Source organism: Pteropus alecto, unplaced genomic scaffold (assembly GCF_000325575.1).
Source record: "Pteropus alecto unplaced genomic scaffold, ASM32557v1 scaffold25, whole genome shotgun sequence".
In the NCBI taxonomy this organism is placed as follows: domain Eukaryota; kingdom Metazoa; phylum Chordata; class Mammalia; order Chiroptera; family Pteropodidae; genus Pteropus; species Pteropus alecto.
In genome coordinates this window covers 11270459-11278247 of record NW_006441955.1, presented here as the reverse complement: position 1 = coordinate 11278247, position 7789 = coordinate 11270459, and the positions used below count along the sequence as shown (strand labels likewise).

The 7789-nt window shown below is 35.0% G+C and overlaps 1 pseudogene; it reads right to left on the bottom strand.

Moving 5' to 3' along the window:
- Window positions 1–254: 254 nt before the first annotated feature.
- On the bottom strand, window positions 255–373 carry LOC112485830 (annotated as a pseudogene).
- Between the last annotated feature and the right edge of the window lie 7416 nt (window positions 374–7789).

Genomic DNA, 7789 nt, shown 5'->3' with positions numbered 1-7789 from the left:
AAATTTTTATAGAGAATACAGATCATAATCTTTCTAACCATAGGGAGAAAAAATTAATAGAGATTTAGAGATTTTTAAAAAAGGAAATCCATACAAGACTGATAAAATTTTCTATACTAAAATTAAGAAGTGTTCATCAGAAGATACATCTCAAAGAAAGTTTCTTTTCTTTTATTATTTTTTAGGCGAAGCAACCCTTGGTTGACCTCACAGATTGCAAGGTCCTTGTCAGTTTACAATCTCTTGTATTTTTAGGCCTATAGCACCTGGTCTTCCTAGGTGGTCTCCCATCCATGTACTAACCAGGTCTGACCCCGCTTAGCTTTTGAGATCAGACGGGACCGGGCTTGTTCAGGGTAGCATGGCCATAGGCTCAAAAAAAGTTTCTTAAGTTGGATTTCCTAGGAGCAGAACCTGAGATAATTTTGTCTGAGTAATTTATTGAGAACATCCTCTCAGGAGGGACCTTTAGGGAAATGAGGAGGCCAGTATAGGGTGGGGGGAAGGAGCTGAGCAAGGATGTAGCTTCAGCCTAATTTTCTTGGGAAGTTCTAAAGCATGAATTTTGTATCACAGAGCAATCTTTGCCTTGAGGAAAGGGACTGGCATCTTATATCTGTATGGTATTAGTTAGTGGCTGCAGGCTGGACCCCCCAGGGTTTGGGTGAGGCAGATCTATTGCGCAAGTTCAGTTCTTTTGAGAAGAATGTAGTTGTAAACTATTAACAGTTAACATTCATTCACAAACAGCATCTACTAAGAAAGTCAACAGACAAGATATAAACTAGGTAAAGATACTTACAGTGCATATAAATGACAGAATTTGTATCATAAATAAGTTCTACAAATAAAAAATACATATGTTTAGTATATAAAGACATTCTCAACCTCATTAGCAGTTGGAGAACTGCAAATCAGCACGAGATACCATTTCACATCTACTTGACTGACAAAATTCAAGAAGCCTGATGATAATTATTACAGAGAATAAATCATGAGAATCTCTCCTCTCATAACCTGTTGATGAGTTTATACATTGTTATAATCCCTCTGTAAAAGCAACAGAGGGATTTTTTCCTAAAGTTAAATATATAACTTACAACTTAGCAGTTCTATTCCCAGGTATATACTCAAATGAATGTCGAAATATTCATGGCAGCATCATTCATAATAGTAAAGAGAAAATATGAAAATGACCCAATTTTCTATGAATAGAAAAGGTTTAATTGTGTTATATTCATCAATGGAATATTATTCAGCAAGGAAAATTAAGGAACTAGAACTATACAAAATAGTTTGGATAAATATTAGTAATGTTTAAGAAAATTAAGTTCTGTAAGACTAAACAACAAAATTTTAATGTTTAAAAATAAAAAATACTAATTGTGAATGAGTAGTAGATTCATGGGTATTGGAAATATTAAATTATGAACACACAGAAAAAGGATGTGTATTAACTAGTGATGACTGTGATAAACCTAGGGATATGATTAACTCAATTTTGAACACATGAGCTCTATTTAAATTAAAGAATAAATTTATGAGCACATAGCTCTGAAAATTCTACTTAATTGAATACACTACATTAGCATTGAAGCCAAAAGAAAGTTGATTTCTGTCTCATTTATTTCCCATAGATTACTGGAAAAGACTTCTCTGAGTCTCTCTTCTCACCTTCCTTATCTGGAAAATGAGATTAAAAATATCTGGTCATAAGTGATTATCTTGAGTCTTGAGATTCAAGAGACCATATCTGTGAGCTCACTAAGAAAATCAGAAGCACAGATAGACGGGTACATATATGTATACACATAAACATATAGATATGGGTGGTGATGATTGAAGAATAATTATGTCATTACAAAAAACATGTACTGAATGTGTACTGTGTTCCAGGCATTAAGCTAAGCACAGTCCAGCTGTAGAGATATACATGTAGCTGGGTAATTGTAGTAAAAATAAACGTTCATATAGGGATATGATCAAAGAATTGAGGCACAGTGAATTGGAGATGACTTCACAAAAGACTAAGCTGTGGCATTTCGAAGGATGAGTAGTTTACCAAGAAAGAAGAGAGGAAGGCCTGCTGAGCAAGGATGTAGCTTCAGCCTAATTTTCTGGTGGGGAAGGAGGTGAGCAAGGATATAGCTTCAGCCTAATTTTCAGCATGTGACTTAGATGGATTTAGGAAATGTTGGGTTTTTGGAGTTACAGGGGCAGAAGGCTAACATGAAGTTCATCTTATGACAGAGTAGAGATCAGAGCTAAAATTCCTGAGAGTAAGAAATTTATTATACTTGTCATGACTTTTTAAAAAATTCATTGTGTTTAATTTATCCTCGACCAAACATTTTTCCAAATAATCATAAAGTCCCTTTCTGGAGAATAAGCAAATTACTGAAATAGATGTGCTTTCTGAATCTACAGAGCTATGAAATCCGTTTATAATTAACTTTAAAAAAATGAATCATATGATTATTCTTTGTATTATCACTGTGAGATCATTTCCTTCATGCAGAGGAGAAGGAACTTCAGGGCTGTATTGACTCCACCCAACTCATTAAAACTTGATTTTGATTCTTAAGAAACATCCTACAGTTTTGCCCCACTCCAAATTCCCAGCTAAATTCTTTAAATTAGCCCTGGGTCTCATTTATTAAACTGTCCGAGAAAAACCACAGGGCCCCCACATCATTTGGAAATCTTTCATTCATTAGTTTTTTTAAAAATCAACAAATAAAAGATGTTCATATTACTTGTTACTACTGTATGAACAGGGCCTTTTTGTGTCTTGTTATATTGTAGTTATGTTGGACATGGATGACTGTTTTCTTGTATAATAGAGCCCTGTATTTTGAATGCTTAATTATTTTAAAAGAAGAGTGAAGTATCCCATTGTCCCTTATTGTGTTGGAGTAAAGATGAGAGGTGTCATTCCAAAAAGTAGTCACCAAAGTTTTAATTCTGCTATTAATTGCTTTTTTTCCTCTGTGGACTCAAAATTGCTACTTCTTTTGACTTGGATGGCTTCACTTTGGCAGAGAAAGTAAACAGCTTCTGGAAGGACACAATATAGGGATAGTTCAGGGTCTTTCAGTGAATCTAGGGCTTCATTTGGTATATCAAAAGATCAATGCCATTTAGATGATTGACAGGAAGATCAATCATCTTTCCTCATAAATGTTGTCATTCCCTGTGCTTCCTCCCTTGTCCATATTCTCATTTTGCTCTAAAGGCTTTCTGTGGGTTATCTCATCCACTCTTATATTACCATCTCTAAGTCAATTCCTAAATTTCTATCTCACCCCAACCTCTCTCCTTAGCTCCAAATCCATATATCCAAATTTGTATATCAGTTTGAATATCTCCAAAGCATCTCAGTATCAGCATGTTCAGAATAAAATCTTGTCCTTCTCTCATCTTGCTCTTCCACCTGTATTCCAGTATTTATGTAACTACCTCCAAATAAGAAACCTGGGATCATCTTTGACCCCTACTTTCCATGAACCAATTTTCAAGTCTTAGAGATGGTTATCCCTAAAGCTTTTTTAAAAATGTTACTTTGTATTCATTTCCACTACCACTTCCTTAGTTCTACCCTTTGTTATTCCATGCCCTCATTACTATAATAATGTCAAATTGAGAGACGATATAACTATCTCAGCTGCTTCAAATCTTTCAGTGGTTTCATATTGCTCTTAGGAAAAATAAATTATATACTTTAGCATGGCATACATAGGTCATCATTGTATGGCTTATTATTCTTCAGGCCTAAGTCTTGGGACTTTCCTCTTCACATCCTAAGATCTAGGCACTCTGAGTTTGCTATATTCTTTTGCCTCAGTAACTTTGAATGTTCCTTTGGTTTGAAACATCTTTCCCGTTCTTCCCATTTGTCATATTCTTTCTTTAAGAGATAGCTCAAGCTTCATTTCATTTTAGATGTCTTATTCCTGGAGAGAATTGAACATTTCCTCCTCTGCGTCCACAGATTTTTATACTCTACTGTAGCATCCATCATACTGATGGCTTTTATTTATTCTCACATTTATGACCCCCATTTAATTATGAGCATTTTAAGAAGAGAGATTATGTTTTATAATCCTGTTTCTAGCACCCCAAGCAGTGTCTGACTCAGAATAGGAGGCTAGTGAATATTAGTTTTATAGTTAACTGGATTTCTTGAAGAAACAAACTGAGCTACAAAATGTATAATTTTTTTCTCCTGTCCTCATTTCAGTCCAAGGATTAAGTTTTTCCTAGGACGATTGTGGAAATGTCCACATTCTTTATAAAAAACTTCATCTTTCACTGGCAGAGGTGCCGTCTGGCTTCATGGCCACAAGACAATGACACAAGAGGGCAACAGTCCAACATCAATACCGTTTGAAAGGCTCAGTTATTTACCTCCAAATCCTCCATTTGCCTAAGGTCGCAATGCTAGAAAGAGACGAAGCTGAGATTCAAATCCAGTTTAGTCTGAGTCGTGCCAAGCCCACACAGTTTTCTTTCCTCTAGTTTCTCTTCCAGCTTGAGGTGCTGGGCCTGCATCTCTTTTCGTATCATCATGGAGTCTCTATTACTAAACTCTTGATCAAATAAAAGCATATACCTCTTGGTCAAAACAAACAGTAATTTTCAGCCTAAACTACTTAATAAAGAAATATTTCAGAGAAACAACAAAGTGTGCAAAGAAATAGCTTTGCTAAAACATACATTCAATTTGCATTGCCAAATAGCACATTTATCCATTTAGTCTAAAACATATGCATTCAGGTTATTCACTATTTTCTCCAAAAAGAGGGATGGTGGTGGGTGGCGTGGGGTGGGGTGGAGAGTAGTTATGTTACATTTGCATGGCTAGGTACATATATCCAGATGCTTCTGCCCACAACAAAGAAATGATATGCTCCAAAATTTAATTAAAGTACATACCACTGGTAAGACAGAAAAGCTCTGATATTACTTTTTTAAAATTTCCACTTGTTCAGGTTTTAAACAAACAACAAAAAATCATAGTCAAATGATTCCAGAACAAATGCATTAATAAAAAGCAAACTAGTCATAATAACTAGTCATAATAACAATAGCAATAGCAATAATATCAACTAAAGCTATGTACCAAATTTATTTTTAAGCACTTTTATTTATGTTAATCTAATCCTCATAATTACTCTTTGCAGTAAATACAGTTATCTTCATTTTATAGATAAATGAGACATTAGTTAAGATAATCTCTGAGATGCAGAGATTAAGTTACTTACCTATAGTCACACAGCAATAATTGATAGAACTAGGATTCAAATTCTGGAAGTCTGGTTTCAGAGACTATGCTTAGCCACTATAATATAATACTTACATAAATTACAAATGCAGATACTATATTATAAAACATATATGTGTATGCATGTACTCAATTTTGAAATCAACGAACATAAATTTATATATACATTTATATGTGTACACTATAGAAACATTCTCACATGTGTTATATGCATATACACAGAGAAATGGAGACATTTATATATATACATACAAACATGAAAATATACAACGTGATAAATATAAAATAGGAATATAGCAATAGCTTTAGTAACTTTTCCTATAATCCAGTTGGGCCTCCTAAATCCAACAATATAAAAAGAAAAAAAAAATTCTTTACAATTATATTTAGCAAATGTATTCCAGAAAATATTGTTTAATCACTTCGGGGAAGCAGAACTTTCTAAGGCTGCAGCCAAGTTAAACTTTTGAAAATTGTTTTTGTAATGTTTACCCAATGAGATCATATTTTCATTGCCCTGATGAAATACAGGTGCAAAATTTAAATACATCAGCCCCCATAGTGCATTTTCCTGTTGAGTTCTTAGAATGGCTGAAATCCTTTTACCTCTTTTCTTCTGCCTCTGTCCTGTGCCGCAGAATTTATTTGACTCATGTGATTCTAATAATATCCACTGAAAGGAAAAACAAGAAAATATTATTTACTGAATACCTACTATGTGTTAGTAACTTTAACAAGCATTATTTCATTTAACTGACTCAATGACATGTGGTGTGTATTATTTTTACAAAAGGAGAAACATGGGCCCAGAGAAGTTAAGTAATGTACTCGGGAAAACCAAGCTATTAAATGGTGAAGTCAGAAACTTTTGTTCCCTTGAGTCATAGTGCAAAAAAAAAAAAAAAACAAAAAAAACTGAATTGTAGATTACCATTGTTGGAAGGGACTTTATCTCATCATAATTGACCATTTGCTACATAACCGTAGAGCAAAATGAATGATCTTATTCATATTTGAATCTTCAGCCATGTGCATGTGCTGACAGTATGCACTGGATAGCTGTTTATTTTTTAATTGACTTAAAAATATATTACAATATTCAAGGACAGATATGTGTCCAACATTTTGCTATCTTTGTCATATTCTTTCCCTCCTTTAATAACTCTAATGTAGCCTCCTAACCTTGCATTTGAGGAAACTGAGGTCCAGAAAGGTAAAGCAATTTATCTGATGATACTCAATAATTTTGAAAGTGACTGTTTAGAATTAGTGTTCTGTGCATGCCACAGGAAATAATTCTTCATTACTGATATGTTTGTGTTTAGAAGATTTGAAATAAACAAATTTAAACTATACAGAAAAGAAAACTGTAGATTCCTTGCCCATCTGAATTGCAAGTGCCATTTCAGACCAGATAGGAAGAATGTTTACTCTTAATAGCACTAGGAGGTTACAGCATCATTTCTGTTTTCATAAGCAGAGCGGCAGCACCCTCTAGCCAAGAGGTCCCCATGCTGAAGGCCAGAGCTGCCAACCATGAACTGGAAGGGTAACAGCCTCAGCTGGAGATTCAGACCCACATATCCCTGCATGAAAGATAATTTTTTTTTTCCTTCTTACTTCGATCACATATCCAACTGGCAATCTTGCATATCAAAATGGGAATCCTTGGAGGCTGTTGGAATATGCAGATCAACAGAAGCTAATTAGCATTAACTTGCAGCCATCCCGAACTGATTGGCAGCACAGCTGTGGGGACCCAACAAAACATGCTGAGTCGCATGTTTGTCAGGCCACCTGCCACTTGGCAGAATCCAAAATAGTGCAAACCACCATGCCATAATAATTCGATGACCTTAGTTTGGGAGGAGTAGCGAACAAACACATTTGGATCATGCAGTAATTAGTACAGCCTTCACCTGACACGAATTCAACAATAGGCTTCATGGCAGTACCTTCCTCATCTGATATGTTGACATCTTAATTGAGATTGACAGTTTCTTCCGAAGGCTACCGGTTTTCCATGAAGTTTACAATCTTAAGATAAATATAGGCTGCCGGCATTGACTGGTACAATTTCATTTCCAGCCTCTTGGAGCCTGGTTCTTGTTTCTTAAATCAAGAGTATTTTGGGAATAAACATAATAGACATTATGGCAAGTATAGGGAGCACGGAACTAGAGATCTGGCTGGGTGACCTTATGTAAGTTGCTTAACTCCCTAACCTTTGCCTTCTCATCTGAATTGTGGCACCTTATGGACTTATTATGAGCATTGAATGAAAAGCCCCAGCACAAAGTAGGGGCTCAATAAATGGCAGCCATCGTTCTTTTTATAGTCAATAAAACACATACCAGAGAACAGGGGGACTGACCATTTGGATCCAATTTGTATGACACGTCAATGGAAACGATTGTAATAATTATGAATCAAATCACTATTGCTTTTATTTGAGAAATTTGCAAAGTGATTATAAACCTTCATTTTATCTTTCCAGGTCTCTCC